The following is a 22,384-nucleotide window of genomic DNA, read 5'->3' on the forward strand; positions in this document are numbered from 1 at the left end:
CAAAAGATTCCTTTAGTTTTTAAGGTAAAAATAAAAGATACATTTTTCATTTTCACCAAGAACTTTATTGAACAACATATTCACTGTTTTGTTCCCCTACCTTCTGTCATTTTTCAGGCAGCTTCATAATTCCATCTTCCCAAATTTTTTTATCTTTTTGAGCAAAGAACTGTTCCAGGTGCCTTTTACAGTCTTCCAGGGAATTGAAATTTTTTCCATTAAGATAATTTTGTAACGACTGAAATAAATGGAAATCTGAATGTGCCATGTCTGGTGGATACGGCAGATGAATCAGAACTCCCTGGCCAAGCTGTAACAGTTTTTGCCTGGTCACCAAAGAAACGTGCAGTCTCTCATTATCCTGATGGAAGATTATGCGTTTTCTGTTGACTAATTCCAGACGCTTTCCATTGAGTGCTGCTTTCAGTTGGTCTAAATGGGAGCAGTACTTGTTGGAATCAATCGTTTGATTTTCTGGAAAAAAGCTCATAACAGAGGACTCCCTTCCAATACCACCATATACACAACATCACCTTCTTTGCATGAAGATCCACAATTGGTGTGGTTGGTGGTGGTTCATTTCGCTTGTCCCACAATCTCTTCCGTTCCACACTATTGTACAGTGCCCATTTTTCGTTGCTCGTCACAATTTGTTATAAAAACAGAATGTTTTCGGGATTTCCCTGGTAGGCCAGTGGGTAAAATTCTGCGCTCCCAATGCAGGAGGGCCGGATTAGATCCCTGGTCGGGGAACTAGATCCACATGCATGCCACAACTAAAAGTGTGCATGCCCCAACTAGGAGCCCTGCACAGCCTAAATAAATAAATATTAAAAACAATAAACAAAAAACCGGAATGTTTTCCTTACGTTTAAGTAGAGAATCGCAAGCGGAAATACGGTCAAGAAGGTATTTTTCGCTTAACTTACGTGGAACCCAAACACCAAAGTGATTAACATAACCAAGCTGGTGCAAATGATTTTCACCTCTTGGTTTGGATATTTTGAGTATATTGGCTCTCTCCTGTGTGGTATAACGTTGATTGTTCTCAATTAATATCTCAATTTGATCACTATCAACTTCAACTGGTCTACCAGATCCTGGAGCATTGTCCATTGAGAAATCTCCAGCATGAAACCAATCTCCAGTGATTCTCAAACCACTTTTGACATGTTCGATCAGTCACAGGACCTTCTCCATACACTGCACCAATTTTTTTTAACGTTTCGGTTGTGTTTTTACCTTTCTTGAAATAATAAAGCATAATATGCCGAAAATGTTGCTTTTTTTTTCATCTTCAATATTAAAATGGCTAAACAAAAATTCACCAATTTTGATAAGCTTTTTTAAAATGCACGCTGATATGACAGCTGTCACAATACAATCTAACAAAATTGTTTCGAATCAAGTTAAAAGCATCTAAGTACTACTGGAGCCATCTTACGGAAAAAAACGAACTTTCTGGCCAACCCGATATATTCTATGTCATTTTATTGTCAGTCTTCTCTGATAAGCTGCAGGTTTCTTGAGGGCAGAGACCTTGCATTTGTGGCATCATTCTCAACTATGTCACCTTATGCAGTGTGATTTCAACAAATATTTGCAGTATGAATGAATGACAAAAAAAGAAACTCTTAAGCCAAGTAGCTAAACCCATAGGCCAGATCCCTGCTGTTAATACAATGCTTAAAACATCTGCAATTGGACATCATTTTTCATTATGTTATTTGGGGGCAGATTGATATTGGGGTAGGACCTTGAAGATTAACTAGTATATTAGCCTTATTTCATTTATCTCATTAACCTTCTAATTGTTTCATATTCTCAAAATCAGAGACATGCAAGAAGGGGAAGAGCACAAGCATATTTCCATGGAAAAGAAAGAAAAAAAGTTCTTGTGAGCATCAAATATTATGGGCATGAATCTTAGGTAATCCAAGGCACAAACGGGGAGTTTGCTTCCAAGGATGGACAAGGCAAAAACTGGCTTAACATATACTGATTTATAGGGATTGGGATAAAGGGGGAGTGAAGATGAAAAAGACCTTTGTCTAAAGCAAGCTGTATCAGTTAAGTTGCTTTTGGTTGCAAGCAGAAATTCAGCTCAAATGGATTAGCAACTGAATAAATTTGTTAGCTCATGTAGCTGAAAAATTCTAGCTGTGAGTGGTTTTCAAGTGAGAAATGATCTGGCAGAGCTCAACAATGACACTGAAAATGTGTTTTTTCTTTTCCCTTGATTTTCACTTTGTTTTCTGAATTTCACTTTGTCCTTAAGTTGGTTTTCTTGTGGTTGCAAAAAGGATGTCAGTAGCTCTTAGGTCTATTCAGTACTCTTGGTCACATCACATTCAGAGGCAGAGAGGAGGAGAGGGAAGAAGAAGGGAGGGGAGAGAAGGAGGCTGGGGAGGAAGGCAGAGGAGGGAAGCCCCCTGCTACCTAATGAAATTTTTCTATTTCACTTTGATTGTGACAATACACATCACATGCCCAACAGGGAATTGTTTGTTTGAGTTAATCAGTACCTCCACCTCCCCATGGAACTGAGGAAAGGGATGGAATGGGTATGGGAGAAAACCAACTATCTTCTATATCAACATTTTTTGTTTTACAATAAATACCTATGGCTGTTGCTCTACATCATTATGCATCAACATCAACAGAAATTTCCCCTCCTTCAGGGTGGGAAGCTAGAATACTTGTGTGACTGGGTTTAGACAGTCAATCATAAAAATTAGAGATTCCTTTTTACTACTTTTAAGAGTAGGATGTGCACTTTTAATTAAGAAATAGCATACAAGTTGAAATGTGTTAATATTAACATAAATAATGGCAGCTATTTATTCTAAAACAGACGGCTTAACACGCTTTGACTCATCATTTGATTTCATTGCTTTTGCCCTTAGATGAGAACACTTAGGGAAAAACAGTCATCATCAGATTAAAAGAAGGACCATTCCATGTTTCAATGGGAATAAAACAAGTGGGCTTAGAATGCTATGTTATATGAACTGCTTTTGAGATTCTCATAATAAATGTTTCCCTAACTATGTTTTTTTAACAATAGAGTAGAACAAAATTACTTTCTTCTTAAAGTATGCAAAAAAATATTGAAAGGAGTACTATTTTTGAAGAAAAATATTTAGTAGTATAAAATGTTTAAATAATAGTGAAGACTGTGAACTGATGATTTGAAAATATTGTTTCAATATGTTAAATTACAATATAAAATATTTGTTATGTGTTTAAAATATGATATACTGGTACAAAATTTTAAAGTTAAAGTCTTCCTGAAATTGTAGAATTTTAGATCTAGAAGGGATCTTAGAAATCTAGTACAAATCCACCAACTTACAAAGGAAAGATTAACGAACCTGAGAATTTAAGGTTCAAATAACTTGCCTAAAGCCACATAGTTAATCGATGCAGACGACTAGAGTGCCCGTTTCCAGACTAGAAACCCACTGTTTTTCTTCCTTTCAACATACATGAAATATTAAATCACTTGTACAGGACAGCTGGATACCAGCAAAAGACATGTTACATATATCATTTTGAGAAAAAAATGAAATCTAGATTATTCTACCATTTGTTAAGGCATAAACCTAAAGTTATATACATTTATCCAGATACTGGTTTTGATTCTATTAAAATAGAAAATCTACTGGTTAGGATTCTGTTAAAATAGAAAAAAAAATAAAAACAGTAAATGAGGAAAATGTATAGGAATGAGAAAAACAAGGAAAATGAATCAGAAAGTAAGACATATTTGATTCAGTGAGACGAATTACATTAAAATTGCCACGGCATTTATTTTTAACATAGTCATGTAACATACAGGAATAATGTTAAAATTAGATACAGTTCACCACACTTCCAAAGAGGAAAAAACAGTATTAAAAAACAGTGATTATTGGGGCTTCCCTGGTGTCGCGGTGGTTGCGCGTCCGCCTGCCAATGCAGGGGAACCGGGCTCGCGCCCCGGTCTGGGAGGATCCCGCGTGCCGCGGAGCGGCTGGGCCCGTGAGCCATGGCCGCTGAGCCTGCGCATCCGGAGCCTGTGCCCCGCAACGGGAGAGGCCACGGCAGAGGGAGGTCCACATACCACAAAAAAAAAAAAAAAAAAACCAGTGATTATAAAGGCTATAAAATATACCATTGACTGATGATGCATTCGATTAAGAGAGAAAGGGAGAAAAATGACTTATGTATGTGCAGAGATGGCATTGCTAATATATTTGAAGCGCTTAAGTTGTTTGTGGAAGCTAGAAACACGACTTAGTTCTGCATGCAGAGTAAAATTTAATACAGTTTATAACTGAATGAGAGTGGTTTTAAATGAGAATTACTTTCTTGTCTTCTCTTATTAAGGGAATCAAAACAACAGTTTTGCCCTATTTTGCTGACAGTGGTTTCTGCAGTGTGATTGCTACTCAAGTGTGAGAGAATAGAACATCATCCATATCATTTTAAGAACTTGAGTTGGCTCCTAGAAGTGTTTATAATTGCCCTTGCAAAAGAGAGCAGCCTCAGCACGTTGGAAAATTACTGGTCAGTCAACAAGTGCTTATTGAATCCCAGGTATGTGTTCAGAATCCCAGCCCAGTTCACAGAGTGGGCTATAAAACATAATGGCAGTTTTTTCCCCCTATTGAGGACTTTAGTGGGAGAAGGGATATTGGAGAATAATATCAATGCCCACGGAAGGAAGAGTAATTAATTGCTTTAATGAATAAATGTGGTCCTTCAGTGCAATTACAAATCAGAAGGGGGAGAGATCATTTTGAATAAGAGCAGGCTGAAGGCAAATGAAAGAGAGAATAAAATCCCAGAATCTTTAAAGATAGAAAATGCTTTCCTTGATCTCATTCAATGATGGGATGTCGTCTGTTTCTTGAGGCTGTCCATTCGACTGTTGGGCTGTTCTGGCTGACTCCAGAAAAGTTTCTTTACATTGAGCTGAAATCTACCCCTTTTAAATTTCCACCTATTTGCCTATTTTCATGTCTCAGCTGCTCCAGTCCTTCCATGTGGCAGAATTTCAATGCAATTAATAATATTACCACTCAGTATTCTCTATTCTGTCAACTATGATAAAGGTGCCATTCTAGTAGTCATCATTTTATACTCTATAATTTATCAAAATCCTCCTTAAATAGATTAACCAAAAATGACACAATACTCCAAATGAGTATTGGCTGGTGAGAATACACAGGAAAAATAACTTTCCTTGATCTTCTGGATGCTATACTTCTATAATTACAAAAGTAAGAGTGTATTAGCTTCATTAGCACCTATATCACCCTATCGGCTCATATTGAGCTTTAGGGAGTTTCATTTGACCTCTCCCATAAACTTCAGTAAAGTAAATTCTGTAAGAACTTATATATATATATGAAGGAGGAATTTAATTTGGATATAGATTTTATAGTTATTGCTGTTAAATGTCCCTTGTTGACTTTGACTCATTCTTCTAGCTTGACAAGATATGGTGACTCATGACCTGATCATCCATAACATTAGCTTTTTCAACCAGATTTATGTTAACAACAGACTTGATAAATAGATTTCTGGATTTTCAAGAGACCCATGCAATAGTATCTCTTTACAGAGTTGCTGTGAGAATACAAATGAGATAATGTAGGGAAAATGTTTATCACAGTACTTAGAAAATAGATGTTCAATAAATGTTAGATCTTTTTTCTTCAAAATAAATATTTGAAAAGGACATAAAGAAGTACAGAACCTCCAAGATAAAATTGATCTCTTTAGTGAAATCCTTTGTGTTAATCTACTACAATTTTCCCTAATTACACCAACACTCAGCTTTAATTTTTCTGCCTTGGACATAAAGATATAATTATAGATCTTGTCAAATACCTGTTGGTAAAATATATCATTGAGTTGGAATGTGTAGGAAAGGTAGAATGTATATAGAGGATAAAGAGGGATGGAAGGAAATTAGTGCAGGTCAGGTGTCCACAGAGTTATGAACAAAAGCCTAGACATAGGAATAAAGTAGTTTGATTCAAAAGATTAAGTAAGGGATGGATATATGTTGGTGTGAGGTGGAAAACACCCGGTAATAAGTGTTTGGTTTTCAAGCACAAAAGGAAATTGAAATTGATGCAGGAAGCAAGAGCAGCCATCAGATGACCTTATGTCCAAGGTGGGAGGAGTGAAGAGGGAAACATCAAAGAGTCTGCACAGGGTAACAATGTTAGCCAGAGGAATAAGCGGAGACTGTCATGGAGACAAGCTCTGGTAATAATGGGGGCCAGAAGTAATGAAGACTAAAATAATGGTAATGATGTTGGAGTGAAATTTTACTCCAAATTCAGATAAAGATGAAAACAAATTGAAAGAGAATTTTGAAGATCGTGCAATTAGAAATGCATAAAAAGGAATGGGAGAACATTTGAGAAGTATGACAAAATAAAACAAATTTAGTTTTGATAATTCTCAAAGTGTGGACCCAGGGTCAGTAGCATCAACATCACCTGAGAACTTGTTAGAAAAGCAAATTCTCAGGCTCCACCCCAGATCTACCGAATTTACCAGTAGCAGTTTGTTGGTAAAGGTTTAACAGTAAGCTCTTCAGAAAAAAAAGTGGGGGATGTTGGGGGGGAAGCCCTGATTTGTAGCATTTGGGGATTTCTGATTTCCCTGATATGTATACTCCTACTATGGTCAATTTCAAGGCACAAGGGACATGGAGTTGGTGAGAGATACACATGATCAGGTCTCCAGACCCTGTACTAGACTACTCCATCACAACACTATTGAGGTGAAGCTATAGCGTGTATCAGAATCACTCACATACTTGTCAAAACACAGCTTGGCCACATCACTGGGGTTTCTAATTTATACGGTCTAGGGTGGGCCTAAATCTTGCATTTCTAATAAGTTTCAAGGTGACACTAATACTGATGGTCTAAGGATCACACTTTGAGAATCACCACTCTAAGGGTCCCTTGGGTCACCTTATTCAGAAATTTAACTGGCATACAGAATGAGTCTTAATTAATAAAGCCCCACCAAATCAAGTTTTGTCTACTATATCTGTTTGTAACCAAAATCCAAAGAGTAGTTTTTCAGATCTCACCTTCCCTGAGTCTCAAGCAATAAGTGACATAAGTTAAACACTTCCTTCTAGTGTTTCTAGTTTTCTAAACTAATTCTCTAGTTTTCCACTATTCTACCTTCTCATGGTTTTCTTCTTGCTCTCTGGTTATTTTTTCTCAGTTGCTTTTCATGGGTTTCTCCTCTGCTGTTAGCTGATGTTGGAGTGCCCCACAATTATAACCCTCCTTCCTTCCTCTTCTGAAGACTAAATTCTCCTTTGGTGTTCTATCATCCCATCCAATGGTTTTAAATAGACTCTATATGTTGACAATTTTCAATTTTCCTGCCTAAACCTCTTCTCTAAACTTCACACTGGCTCTCTCTCCTCCACCTGACATTTACACGTGATTATCTCATTCCTAGTATATTGCCTAAATAGAACTCATTTTTCACATCCCCAAATGGCATCTCCTCAAATCTTTTGCAGTTCAGTAAATGACACCACTGTTCACTCTGATGTTTAGACCCCAAACCTCAGAGTCCATGCCTAATCATGCTCTTTTCTCACCTACCACATTCAATAAACCCTATCACCACCATTTCCAAAATATTTTCTCAGTGTTATAGGTTTCACTACCTCCATAATCACCACCATAGGTTGAGCCATTATCATTCTTTCCTAGACAACTGGATAGCCTCCTAACCAACTCATCACCTTTCTTTCACTCTTGTAACTCTATCATCTATTTGCCATACATCAGCCACTACGCTGATTAAATGCCTCCAGTAGAACTGCAGTTACCTCCTTCACATGGTCTGACAAGGTCTAATCCCTGCCCTTTCCTTTTCCTTCCTACTCAACCCTACATCTCTTCACTCAAACAGGTTGAATTCATTCCCATTTGGGGGCTTTTACACAAGTTTCTTCTGCCTGAAAAGCTCTTTCTTCAAAACTCCACATGGCATGTTTTTTCTTGCTGTAAAACTATCAACTCAAATGTCACCTCTGCATCCAGGCATGTTTTGCCCATAGTCACTTTCTATCTCAGCTTATCTGATTTCCCTCATAGTGCAGCATGCGGCACAGCGGGTAACAGTATGGGTTAAAAGATCAAGCTGTTCAGATTTGAATCCTAGCTCCCAGCTCCTTATCCCTCTGACTTGGCAAGTTACATGAATGTTTTGGACTCCGGTTTCCTCATTTATAAGAATGTGTAATTAATAGTACCTGCCACTTAGGCTTATTGTGAGGATTAAATGAGTTAATATATTAAAAAAGTATTTAGAACTAGTCTGGCACATACAAAAACTATGTGTTAGCTATTATTATCCAAAATTATCTTGTCTATGTCCTTGTTTCCATACTTATTATTGCTAGCTCTCGTATAGAGTATAAGCTCCAATAGGACAGGCACTTTGACTGTTGTATTTACTATAGTATCCTCAGTGCCTAGAAAAGTACCTGGTATGAAGCAGGTCCTCAATAAACATTTGTAGAATAAATCAATGGATCTTCTGTGTTAAGTGACATGACTCCCAAAAGACAATACCCATTGACCTACATGCAAAGTCTAAGTTAAAAATCCCATATCTTCCAAAGAGATCTTTCTAGAAACTATTTGTTATGAAAACTCTGTTTTGAGAAGTACTACCCACGACTGCAACAAATGACCTCATTTTATTCATACTTGTGTTCTGAAAAGATTTCAAATCTTTGTCTTTGCATTTTGTGATTTATAGAAAACATCTGGCAAAAAGCAAAACCATAATTATTATCTATTGGCCATTGACAGTGTACTAAGCACAAAGAAGCAAGGGTTTCAATAAGGAAGGTGGCTGTCACCTCTTTATTCACTTATCAGTGAAGCTTGGCTAACAGGTACTTTCCTCCCAGGTCACAGACATAAGTATTTGCTTGAGAGAACAACCATGAATTCTTGGAATGCTGACAGGGAGTTTTGCACTCATGAGCTGTGATGGATCCTTACACTTCTGACTCATTTCCTCTAAGCTGCCTCACACTATAGTCTGCTTTCCTATCTGATGGCCCCTACTCTCAGATTGGTACCAGACCTATCTGGAGGCCAAAGTCTCTTTCCTTAAAATGGTTTATCTCACTACTGTATTATCCATGAAATATCTCTATCTGCACAACAGTATTTCTTGGAAAATGCAATAATACCTTTAGCCAATTACAGGGTTGTTGAGAAGGAAAAACAAACAACAAAATGTACTCTAAATAGAAATCAAATATTGTACTAGAATAAGGACCTAAAAACTGGCTACAGGGGTTTTTCTGTTCTGGTCTTCCCTTTTTTGGGAGGGTGGGGAAGGGGTGGGAGGAGGGACCTCAAAGGTCTTGGGAAATAAGTTCGAAGGACTTAAGGCAGGCAAACATTTCCAGTTTCTTCCAGACTTACTTATTCCCTGCCTGTTCTTATATTAAAGTAACTTATCTGGCCTCCACCAACATCATTTAAATATTTCAACATCACCACCAAAAATATTCAACAGCACTTATATGTGAGGGATAGTAAGTGTACACTTCTTGGGTCACTATTTCACCTAGGAATGGAGCTAAAGTCTTTGGGAAATATTTATTTCTTATTCAATCATTCACTTGTAATTAATAACTTTCCAGATTAGAAAAATTATTTGAAATGGCTCAAAATAATAGGCATACAGAGTCATTGTTGATGTAGAAATAAATAATACTAAAAAGTAGAAAGAAGAAGCAAATTCAACAAATACCAAGACTAATATAGTTACTGAAATTGAACCTTAAGTTTAGTATGAACTCATCTATAATCATTACCTCAAAACAAATACATGAAGTTACATAATTTCATTAAATGATAAAAGAGACAATGTTCAAAAGAGTGTGATGTTTTAGAGTAAATTCTTAAAAAATTTAGTATATTGCCTGAATCCTAAACAGGGGATTTAAATACTTTTCAGGCTTCCCTGGTGGCGCAGTGGTTGAGAATCCGCCTGCCGCAGCAGGGGACAAGGGTTCGTGCCCCGGTCCGGGAAGATCCCATATGCCGCGGAGCGGCTGGGCCCATGAGCCATGGTCACTGAGCTTGCGCGTCCGGAGCCTGTGCTCCGCAAAGGAAAAGGCCACAACAGTGAGAGGCCCGCATACCGAAAAAAAAAAAAGAATACTTTTCAAGAAAATGAGAATACACAGCTTGAAACAATTCAATCTTTTAAAGTCAAATTGGTCTTTCTAGCATTATCCATGTATGGGCTCAAAGGGACCAAATATTGCTTTATTATCTTAAATATATACTTTTATACTCAGCTACCTGCCCATAGAAGCTTTTTTAATCAAAACCTTTGACTATTAAATATTTGAAAATACTATAGCAAAAAGACATGATTAACACATTGATCAATCGTTTTTTGCCCATCCTGTTAAGTAAACAGAGATGTTAAGTGATTTTAGAGGACAAGAATTATATTCTAAATTCTTCCCCCAGTGTGCTGTGTAATCTTAGAGAGCCCATTTAACCTCTCTGGGATTGAACCTTACTCAGTGTGATAGCTTAAAGAAATTACAAAGCCTGTTTAAATAATAAAGTGATACACAAATATCAAATAGTAAGTACTGCTACCCTTTGTGAAGAAGCCAAGGTTAGAATTCTGAAATAGCAAGCCCTAAATACATGAGGGTCAAAAGGCATTACAGACTCTATGTTGAAAGTAAAGATTTCTGGGAAATTTTCTTTATCACCTTTTTTACAGAAAGGAGAAATAGAAAAAAAAAGTATATGTTCTTTGGAGAATTACACAAATATGAATAGATAAAAACTCTGTTGAAATAATTCCCCTAAAACCAAGAAGAATGTTAGTATACAAATCCTGAAGAAATTCTTCTTCCTTATACATACAATTAGTCCAATGATTCAATGTCACAAGACTGTCAAAAGAGTTAAGTATGAAAATTCTGGGGATGCGCTTGCCACATCCCAGTTGCATGACAGCTGGCCATCTCTTCCTCAATGTACTTTGTTACCAAGTGTTACATATTCAGAAGGTGTGTATATGTTCAAAAGCAGATGGTACGATTACTTTGTGAGATTTTTAACTCACGTTGTTTTCATTAGATGAAGAGTGGAATTTTATTATGATTTAAGTACAGTGACTGTTATTTCTGAAAGTGTAGGTCAAAACACAGATTAAATCTACTTTTAAAAACAAACTATTCCATGTGTTATTGATACCTTGCTACTTATTAGAAACACCATTTTGACTCTTAAAAATTCCCCAACCTAGTTCATTCTATCTTATGGAGCAATGACCTTATAGCTTCTGGACCTCAACACAGTTCTATTTCACTCCCCTTGATCTGGTATCTGCGCATTGCCTTTTAGATTGAGCACATGTGATAACGGTATGTCTATTCAAATTGTTTCCCATTCTCCTAGTCCTGTTCTCCCTGGGTGATCCAAAATGGCAGAGTATTTTATTTTATAGAACACTGTCAGCAAAGGCAGCTTTAGAACAGAAACAATAGCATTAAAAAAAAATAATGATGGTTGGTCTACATATATTCTTTTCACATTTACTCTTAAGCCTATTCCATTGCTCTCTTAAAACTGACTTTCCCAGGTCATTGCCCTACTCAGTGTATATTCCAAGAGACTGAGAGTCATCTGATAGTTCCAAGCTTCTGATTCAGTGTGGATGTGGAAGCGGAACACCCTTTTCTTGAAAAGAATGCAGAAAATCCCTCTAAATCTAAATCGGGATGTAGGGGTCAGTGGCATTGTCAATAACAACACATAAAATGAGAGCTCAGAGTCTTTCAGTTATAGGACTATAATTTGGAATCTTGGTCTTATTTACCGCTTATCAAAAATCTGCAATAGGTCCTATTCATATTTAACTCCATGAGGCTGTGCTCACTGAATTAAAACATAATTTAGAGAACACAGCTCGAATTACTTAAAGACCTACTGTACGGTATAGACACCGGAGATGAAAAGCAATATTGAAAAATTAACTGGAAGTAAAAAGTATGGTAAGACTCTATAGTAAAGTCTGCAAAGTGGGGATTCCCGGTGTTTTTCTTTTCCACAGTTAGGTTTACTTTTCAATGACTAAGGAAAAAAAAATTAGAATTATATCGTCCAGCCCCACCCTCTCCTCCTTTCCCACAATGCCACCAGAACCTCTCTTGTTAAGATCACTGCTGACTTCCTAATTTCCAGCTCCACCAGAGACTTGTCAGTACGCATCCCACTGGAGGTCTCTGGAGCATGTGGCAGCGCTGTGCACCCTCAACTTGCCGGGCTTCCACCAAGCCACCTGTTCCTGAATTTCCTCTTACTTCGATAACTGTTCTTTCTCAGATTCTTCTTCTTCTCTCCTAGATGTCTTTTCTTAAGGTTCTGCCTTTGATCCTTTTATTTTCTCTTGCTCTTTAGCAATCTGGTCCTACATGTATGGTTCTAACCATTGCCTCTATACAAATGGCTACCATATCTAGCTGTGATATCTCAAGTTCTTGTATATGTTGTTTGCTATAATCTCAACCTTATCTTGAGAATACCTTAAATATATTTAAAGTACTACTTGGATGTTCAGGTAGCACTTTAAATATATTAATTCCTGCCCTAAAGTGACTCGTCCTTCCTCATCATATTTCCAATTTCTCCTAATAGAACCACTATCCTCCCAGGTATAAGCCAAAACCATCCAAAATTTATCCTCTTTGACTCCATCATCACTATCATCTAATTTGTTTTCAATTTCTGGACAATTTATATCATCCATTTATAATTTATCCCATCTATAACTTTTATTCTCATGTCTCTGATTCAAATTCTGACTTCCGTGTATTATATTCAATAATCTCTTAACTGGTCCTGCCTATCCCTTTTTCCACTCAGTTGACACATAGTTTCCAGATTAATACCCAGGAAGCAAAGCTGTAATGATGTCAGTCTCCTACTCAAAACCGGTAATGAATTGCCATCCTTTACTAAATTCCAAATGTAAATTCTTTCACTTGGCAGGAAGGGCTATAACCTTTGTTTCAATTGTGGATCCAACCTCTCCCTTTTCCACAGCCTATGCCCTCCAACTTGTTCTCAAATGAAACAATATCTCCTAGAAAGCACTTGGAAATGTGTGGAGGCATTTTTGGTTATCACAAAGATTGTGCTGGGGGAGATGGTGATTGTGTATCTAGTGCCCTAGATTCTGGTTTTCTGGCATGTAGAACCCTATCTGGCATTTGATGTTGTTGTCCCATACAGCAAAGAATTGTCCCACCCCAAATGCCAGGAGCTCCCATTAAGAAACAGTGTGGCTTAGATTAAATTACCTACTTTTTTCAATTTCTGTTATATACTTTTCCATCTCCTCTGCTTAGAATGCCCTTTTTACATTTTTCCAAATATCCAAATCTTGCTCATCCTTTCAGGCCTATAGAAAATGTCACTTTTCTGAGAGTCCTCCCAGAATCCCCTGACATGTATCTCTAGCTTCCATGGCATTTCATGTATTCTTCTCTAACACCACTTTGTTTCTATCAATACCTGGATAATACATTTTCCCTTCTCATTGGAAATGTAATATAGTAAAGCTCCGTCTTACTTTTTCCTCTGTAACTAGAGGCTGGCACAGATCCATTATGCTAACATGCTTAATATTATAGCATATACCATGAGCGTAAATGAGGGATCTAGCATAGACTCTCTGGTTTGTGAATAATCCTGAAATTACTGCCTCAGCTCTCATTTGGAATCACAATTACTGCTGGCTACTTACTTTTAAGCCATTATCTAACTTTGATCCCACGTCCCCACTAAAATTTAATGGTTGTGACTTCTCTTCTACAACTTCCATTTCTTCTTCTAGGACACATAACCTCAAAATTTGTTAGATAAAGCCCCTCCTCACTGAACCCAGACCTCACTCCTGAGAAGTGTTTTAGTGGGTACCCCATGAATCTTTATTGCCTGCTCCTTGCTTGCCCTAGTTTCACGGATGCTCCTGATAGGTGGTCACCAAATATTTGTCAAATTAAAGGGATCCTTGGGTTGAGTGGAAGGGAGTGGCCAACTGTGTAATCAGGACAGGATTTAGAACAATGATACTACAATAATACAGAGCTTAATTTCCAGGCTTGGAAAGCAACTCCGTTCATAGCTTTCTCAGGCATTGTCTCTCCATGTAAATATCACAGCATGGCAGAGAAGAGACTGATCCTAGGCTTCCAGTCTGAAATCATCCTAGACAGTCCAGAGGATCAACAAGCCAATCATAATCAGCTTTAAAAAAAATGATCACCTCATTTTAGCCTTTTTATGTCTTGCATGACTCTTGGTTTCCAAAATCTTAGAATTTTTTTCTTTTTTTGCCCTTCTCTGAAGAGAAAAGAAATAGATTAGGTATAATTGTAAAAGGCCTGTCACAACTATCATAGGTACACTCTGAGACTGTTAAAGCATATGATTATTCTAAATTGATTATTTGAGTCCTACACCGTTTAGCTGCAAACAAAACATCCATCATTATCATCTACAAAAGATGAAAAGAAAACATATCTGCTTCCCCAGAGTATGATACTTAGAAAATTAAGTACTTTCAATTCATAGATATGACGGCTCCTTGATCACAAAAACAACAACAAAATACTCATACAAATCAGGACATGCTTTTCCATTTGAAAGTGATAGCCCAATGCCCTTACTGAAGCGTGAACTAAATACAGTAACACATCATAACTTAATCAGAGCAAGCTGTTATTATAACAAAACAATCCCGTCCATGCAGAGACAGATAATGCTAGTCACTTAACATGACTTGTACTTCAAGCAAAGTGTTATATTGGGACCTTTTATCACTTTGGTTAGAAATGGTTAGAAACTGGGAGTTTCTATACTTAGAGAACAAAGAAGGATGAGGAATAGTGCTGGCTTTCAGCATGCCCCTGCCAATGTCTACAATGCAAAATAAGTTCATGCACATATAATCATTGACTCCATAAAAATGTACTGAGTACCTACTATGTGTCAGGCATTATTCTTAGGGTATGTCAGGGAACCAAAAATTCCTACCTTCATGGGGATTTTATTTTTCCATGTTTAAATATAAATTCAGGTGATCTTCAGTGCACACCCTCCCCCAGGTACTTTGTTCTTTTTATACTTCATAGACTTCTATGTCTGGGCAGCCTCGACTTTCCTCCCCACTTTTCAACATACCTAATATACAACCCTTTTAGAAAGTAATTATAGATTTCCAATAAGCAATTTATGAAAATATATCCCCAAGCATATGACTGAAAATAAACTAGATGCCTCTGCCAGTTGTTTTAGCTCTGTCAGGTCATTGGATACCATTTGATGAAAGGGAGAAACAGAAGAAGATGTAACAAAGCTGTAAGAGATATTGATGCAAATGTGACAGAGATTAGAAAATTTGACTTGATTTTGGAAAGTCTAAGCACCTGTGAGAGTCTGCCCAATTGAGTGTAAGTGTATTCACCGTAAGGGAAAATATCCAAAGTTTTCCCATGCTTTTTACTAATTAAAGAATCTTATTTAAGACCATCTCATACCTCTACCACCCAATCAAGAAATTCTCTTTCCAACATCTTTGACAAGGCATAGCCTATTTGACTCTGTTTAAAAATCACTTCCAGTGATGAGGTAATAACTAACTCTGGCTTAAACAACTCATTCCTCTTCTACAGAGCCCTTAAATTGTAGGGCCTGAACCCACATGGTATTCTAGACATGGACATTTCTGTGCCAAGTACAGTGGGAAGTTTCCCATATTCTACAAGCTAAGCCCCATAATCACTTTAAAGCTGTAAGATGGTCCCCATGTCATGCTACTGACTTATAAAGCTGTGTCAGCTATACAAATGTCACCTGTTTTTCATGAATATCAAAGTAGAAAATACATTAATTTTGAGTAAAAAGTTGAATAAATTTTACTTAAAAAAAAATTTAACTCTTTTGACCTAATTTCACTATAGAGCATGAGAACGCTTTCATGGACCAGTGTTTGGAATTCACTGAACTAGATAACAAATGTCCCTCTCAACTCCTGTTTTTCCAGGTGCTTTTCATAAGCAATGTTTTGCCTATCCACTTGTGCAATAGATTTTATTTAACCTAAGGCTCTGACTTTACATTTACCATTTTAAATTTTAGCTTATGAGTTTTCAAACATTAGTCCGGATTATCAACATATTTTAGAACCTTGAATTCTTTCTCCTATTTGTGCCATATGCAAATACAAAATGTTTACTTTCAAAATAACCTTCCAAGTTACTTGTTAAAATGGAACAAGGATTAGGCCCTATAGATAGTAATAGTTTTATCCTTCTGCCAGGTTGAGTTCAAATAGCTATAGTACTCCAGCAATGCTATCATCCAGATCACATTTTTCCCCTTTAAATAAAAGACACATCCATTAGAGGATCTCAGGATTGGGCATTAAAAGGCTTGTAGGCCAAATTCTTACCCTCTACACGATAGCTTGGTCTAAAGATCACCCTCCTTACCTTTAAATGTCTGTGTCATTGAGAAACTCCAAATCCCTCCCTCTCAACAAAGTCCAATTTCCCCCCAGGAGTGCTCCTTTAGAAAATTCATTCTGTACTGAGATAAAATTTGTCTCTTTCTAGCTCTTGCTCATAGGTTGTAGCTCTGCCCCTTAGGGACCTTCAGAGCAAGTCTTCCACAGCATACCCCTTTGAAGATTTGATGATAGTGTTCATGTTTCTCCATGTGTTACCTTTTCCTGGCTAAAAATGCCCTGTTGCTTTTAGGAGTTTTTTATATGGCATAGTTTCAAGTCATGTCACTATTTAAGATATTCTCTGCTAAATATGCTCCAAGTGACAATCTTTTAAAAGTGTGACACCTGTAACTGGGCAAAGTATTACAGTTGTAGAGCTTCCCTGGTGGCGCAGTGGTTGAGAGTCAGCCTGCCGATGCAGGGCACACGGGTTCGTGCCCCGGTCCGGGAGGATCCCACATGGCGCGGAGCGGCTGGGGCCGTGAGCCATGGCCGCTGAGCCTGCGCGTCCGGAGCCTGTGCTCCGCAACGGGAGAGGCCGCAACAGTGAGAGGCCCGAGTACCGCAAAAAAAAAAAAAAAGTATTACAGTTGAGGCCTCTAGACACAGTAAGAAACAGGATGATCCAGTTCACTGAAACCTAGGTGAAATCAATGGCATTTAACAATTAATTGGAATTAAGTGCAGCCCCATTAGCGCCTTCTGCCCTGTGTTTTCTCAACCTGACTCACTCCAGAATTAATCTAGAAGTTTTTAAATTGGTTAGGTTTTGTTTTGAAATTAAGAAATACCTATTTCTGGTTAAACTAAGAGTCCTTAAAGAAATAAAATGAGATCTGAAAGTATTCCTCCTGTTTTGCTTCTTGGAAGTAAACACTATTACAATTTTCATGAGAACCTTTTTGAAAAATTTTCCTATGGGTACATAAACATATGGCTCAATCGTTCTCCTCTTTTTCACATAAGTGAGATAATATACATACTTATGTGAAATATACCTTTTCAATTATCTTGGGTATCTTCCATACCAAAACACATATTGAGCTGACTTACTACTTTAAACAACTTTTAACATTCTCTGCTACCCAATATTTAGGTTGCTTCTAGCTTTTGCCATTACACATAAAGCTGCATAAAAACCATGCTCAGAACAAACTGGTGGTGCCAGAGGGGACGGGCAAAATAGGTGAAGGGGATTAAGAGGTACAAATGTCCAACTTTAAAATAAATAAGTCACAGGGATGTGATGTACAGCATAGGGAATACAGTCAATAATACTGTAATAACTCTGTATGGTGAGAGATGGTAACTAGACTTGTGGTAATAAATTCATAATGTACAAACATATCAAATCAACATGATGTATACCTAAAACTAATATAATACTTTATGTCAACATTAATTCAATTAAAAAAAGATTTTAGAAAACTTGCTCATAGACTTTTGTGCGTGTGCACACATATATCTGTACTATAAATTGCTAGAAGTGGAATTAGTGGACCTATGCACATATTTTATTTTAATAGATATTGTCAAAATGGAGCTTACATGCACATGTGCATACATACATGTGTACATGCATACATACACAGGCAACTGGGGTTCACTCTAGACCCACTAATTCCGAATTTCAAGACGTACCATATAAAAAATATTCAACTTGAAAAAATAATTTTGAAGTACAAAGAAGGTTGAGAATGTATTAGAACTTATTCTTTGATGAAAAAATGTTAAATCATACTAGTCTTTTCTGACAGCTACACGACACTGTTGATTCACACCAAGATTACTATCAACTAAAACTTCTAAGCCTTTTGGAGAGTAAATTTTTGCTAAGCTATATTTACTCCATTCTCTACTTTTAAATTTGTTTTATAGTGCCCAATATCCATGGTTTAATATTTATACCTATTATATTTCATCTGGATACTGATATTTAGTCCATATTTTGAATATTCAAATTCTTTGAGACTGGACTCTTTCAGCTAATATAGTTCCTTTATCCTCTTATTTTTAACTGAAAAATTTAAGAATGTAATTCTATAATTTTATCCAAATCACTAGTAAAACACTGAAATGAGCTAGGCCAAGAGCAGATTGCAGCCCAGCAGTAGAGGTCTCACCCCTGTTTAGCAACTATACATTAATCAACCATTTTAAGGATTTTGTTTTTCATCAGTTACAACTCAAATTATAAGGTAAATTTTCTTTACATTGTCAAAAAAAAAAAGACATGCCTCGTTAGGAAAAGTATCATAAAAGACGTTGCAAAAAATCTTGCTGTCCTCTATGAATATAGAATGATTTAACATTCTAGAAACCCTATCATTCACTTATATATTGGACAAATAGTTATTGAGCCTACGATATATGCTGCATTTCTGCTAGGTATGGGAGACATAAGTAGTGAACAAGGAACTATAAATCATTGCCTTCATGAACCTTATGTTTGAGTATGTACATTGTATAATAAAGAGTAACAAAATAATATAAAATATAATTTCAGATAAATAATTACTTATATGTGGAATGCAAAAAAAGAGACTTTAAAATAAACAAATACGGTGACATAATAGGTTATAGCTGAAGAAGTAACTTTGGGAGATTGATGTCTGAGAAGATGATATTTGAGCTCAGTTCTCACAAATTAAACATAACAGAAGCAGTCCATATAGCCATATGAGAAAAGCACACTGGAAAATTACCAAGTGCAAACTCCCTCAGGTGGGAAGGCACTTACTGTATTCTAGAAACAGGCCAATGTGCAGAGATCTAATGAGTGAAAAGAAAAATAATATGAAGTAGGGCTGAAAGTTAAGCAGTAGGAATTTCATATTAAGTCTGAATAAGCCATTAAAAGAAGTTTGCATTTTACTGTAAGGGGCTAAGGAAAGCAATTGCTATGATAAACATTTTTTAAAATTTTACTTTGGCTTTTACATAGAAAGTAATTAGAGAGATATGAGTGTAAGAATGGAAACCATATAGGATGATATTTCTGTAGTTAAAGATAGATGATGGTGGCATAGGCTATGATGTTGACAAACGAGATGGAGAAAAGTATGTAGATTCAAGATAACTAAGTTTTGGTGAAGTTGATAGGGCTTGTTAATGGGTTAAATAGGAAAACCAGCCATTAGATATCATTAGAATATAAACTTCACAAGGGCAAGAATTTTTGTCTAATTTTTGTTTTCTGTACTGTTTACTCCCCAGTTGCATAAATAATGCCTACCACATGGTATATATTCAATAAATATTTACTGAATAAAAAAAGTAAAATCTTTAGGTTTTTGCCCAGAGCAACTAGGTGAAAGGCCATGCCATTAACTAAAATCAGAAAGACTGAAGAGGAAGCAGAATGAGGTGGAGATAGAACAAACATTTGTTCCATTTTGGTTATTTTAAGCTTTAGATGCCTTCTAGATATCAATGTGGAAATGTCAAGGGCAAATTAAGTATTTGAGTCTAGTCTTTAGGAAAGAGGGCTGGCCTGGAGAGAAAAATTTGGATGCCATCAGCATGTGGCTATGGAATTTATTTTTAATTAATAATAAAAAAAATACTAAAGAGTCCCCAAAGGACATTTTTTTAAAAATCTGATTATGGAGATATATATAAACACGTTTAGTAGTGGAAATATTTAATATCTTGAAGGAGTCATTATTCCATAAAATAATCTAAAACCTAAAACATTTTAACAATTTCAATAAAAATTCTAATATGTATTTTTATTGAACTTTGCAAGTAGATCCTGAAAGTTATAAAAGAGCAAAGAGTAGAACAGTAATACTTTAAAGAAAAAAATGAAGTAACTGAATTTGCCTAGAAGATATCAAGATGTAATACAAAGTCATAATTAAGACTGTGACACCCTCATACCAAAACCAAAGACACAACACATGCACACAAAAATTACAGGCCAATGCCACTGATGAACATAGATGCAAAAATCCTCAACAAAGTATTAGCAAACCAAATTCAACAATACATTGAAAGGATCATACACCACAAACAAGTAGGATTTATCCCAGGGATGAAAGATGGTTCAATATTCTCAAAAAATCAATGTGGTATACCACATTAACAAAGTGAATAAAAATTAGAAGAATTATTATTGATAAAATGACCATATTACCCAAGGCAATCTACAGATTTAATGCAATCCCTATCAAAATACCAATGGCATTTTTCACAGAACTAGAACAAATAATTCTAAACTTTGTATGGAAACACAAAAGATCCTAAATAGCCAACATAATCTTGATAAAGAAGAACAAAGCCAGAGGTATCATGCTCCCTGATTTCAAACTATACTACGAAGCACAGTAATCAAAACAGTATGGTACCTGCACAAAAACAGACACATAGATCTGTGTAACATAAAAAGGAGACCAGAAAAACGAACACACATGTATACAGAAATTAATCTACAGCAAAGGAGGCAAGAATATAAAATGGGAAAAAGATAGCTTCTACAATAAATGGTTTAGGGATAACTGGACAGCTACATGCCAAAGAATGAAACTGGACTATTTTCTCATACCATATACAAAAATAAATTCAAAAGGGATTAAGACTTAAGTGTAAGACCTGAAAACATAAAACTTCTAGGAAAAAACATAGGCAGGGACACTTCCCTGTCATGCCTCAGTGCACCACTGAGGGTTTCCCCTCTGCATCACCACCTCTTCCCCACAGAAGTGAAGGGAGCACTTCCGGGTTCAGCAATAACCTGGAGCCAGTGTTAGGTTGGCCCTGCTGGGCCTTGTTCCAAAGCTCTGCCTTCACTTCGGTCTTTCTAGAAACCCAGATTTGCTCTTGGCCATGCTGGACAGCATCCCAGATGCGTGTGTGAGCCCCCCATGGCGGATATGGCCTGAACAGCCCCCAAGGGACAGGTGCAGTGTAATTCATGATGGCCAATAAACTGGACATAGCAATGTGGCTTTCTCGCTTGTTCACAGTTTATGGCTCTGCTTTGTTCTGCCTCTTCTTGGGTTGCATGAAGCAGCAAGCTTTTACCTATGTGCTTTGCTGGCAAATGCTCTGACTAGTGCTCTGAGGCTGCACCAAAGATTACCACACTTCCAGTTAAGCAGAGCATTCCTGGCCCACGCTTTGTCAGAGGACAGCTGTCACTACCTGTTCTAGTCACTCATTTTTGTCAATTCCCTACCCTGTTACAATGAGTATTTTCCCAGTCTTGTTATTTTATTTGCTTCATGCTGCCACATACACAAAAAAGGTCCTTGATGCAAAGGGTTCAAATAGTTTACCTCTGCTGAGAGCTCCTTTGGATAAATTAAGCACTAATCAACAGAATATTCTGAAACTCATTGCTTGTAATTAAATATTCTTGATGCCTACTGAAGTTTTTATGCTTTTTAGTGGTCATGGAAGTTTGCTCCACCCTTTTACATGCTATAGATTCCTTACTCTTTCATACTCCTCTTGAAGAAATCCATATTGTTGGACTTTGTTTAATGAACCGAGGATTGTTGTTGAACATCTGATAATGAAAGCTGCTTGCCCACTGTATGTGAGAAGACTTTGTCTCCAGAGCATTGCCTTTATAAGGAGACTGGCACCAACAGTTGCATAGTTTAACATTCAGCTAAGTTATATATAATATAAATAAGCATTGTTAGCCGCTGGTACTTCCGCTAGGGATGGTTAATTCCAGGTGTAAAAGTGACCTCAATGCAATTTACATAATTTACATAAATGCATCTCAAAAGAAAAATATTCATTTTCCTGGCATGTTAAATCA

The 22,384-nt window shown here is 36.7% G+C and overlaps 1 protein-coding gene and 1 pseudogene across 9 annotated transcripts in view; one reads left to right on the forward strand and one right to left on the reverse strand.

Moving 5' to 3' along the window:
* CTNNA3 (catenin alpha 3) overlaps window positions 1-22,384 on the reverse strand; it is a 1,750,900-nt gene that overhangs the window by 578,296 nt on the left and 1,150,220 nt on the right. The gene's annotated exons all lie outside the window — the stretch shown is intronic.
* On the forward strand, window positions 12,049-22,216 carry LOC102995473 (transmembrane protein 33-like; annotated as a pseudogene).

The sequence above is a fragment of the Physeter macrocephalus genome, chromosome 20 (genome assembly GCF_002837175.3).
Source record: "Physeter macrocephalus isolate SW-GA chromosome 20, ASM283717v5, whole genome shotgun sequence".
Taxonomy (NCBI): domain Eukaryota; kingdom Metazoa; phylum Chordata; class Mammalia; order Artiodactyla; family Physeteridae; genus Physeter; species Physeter macrocephalus.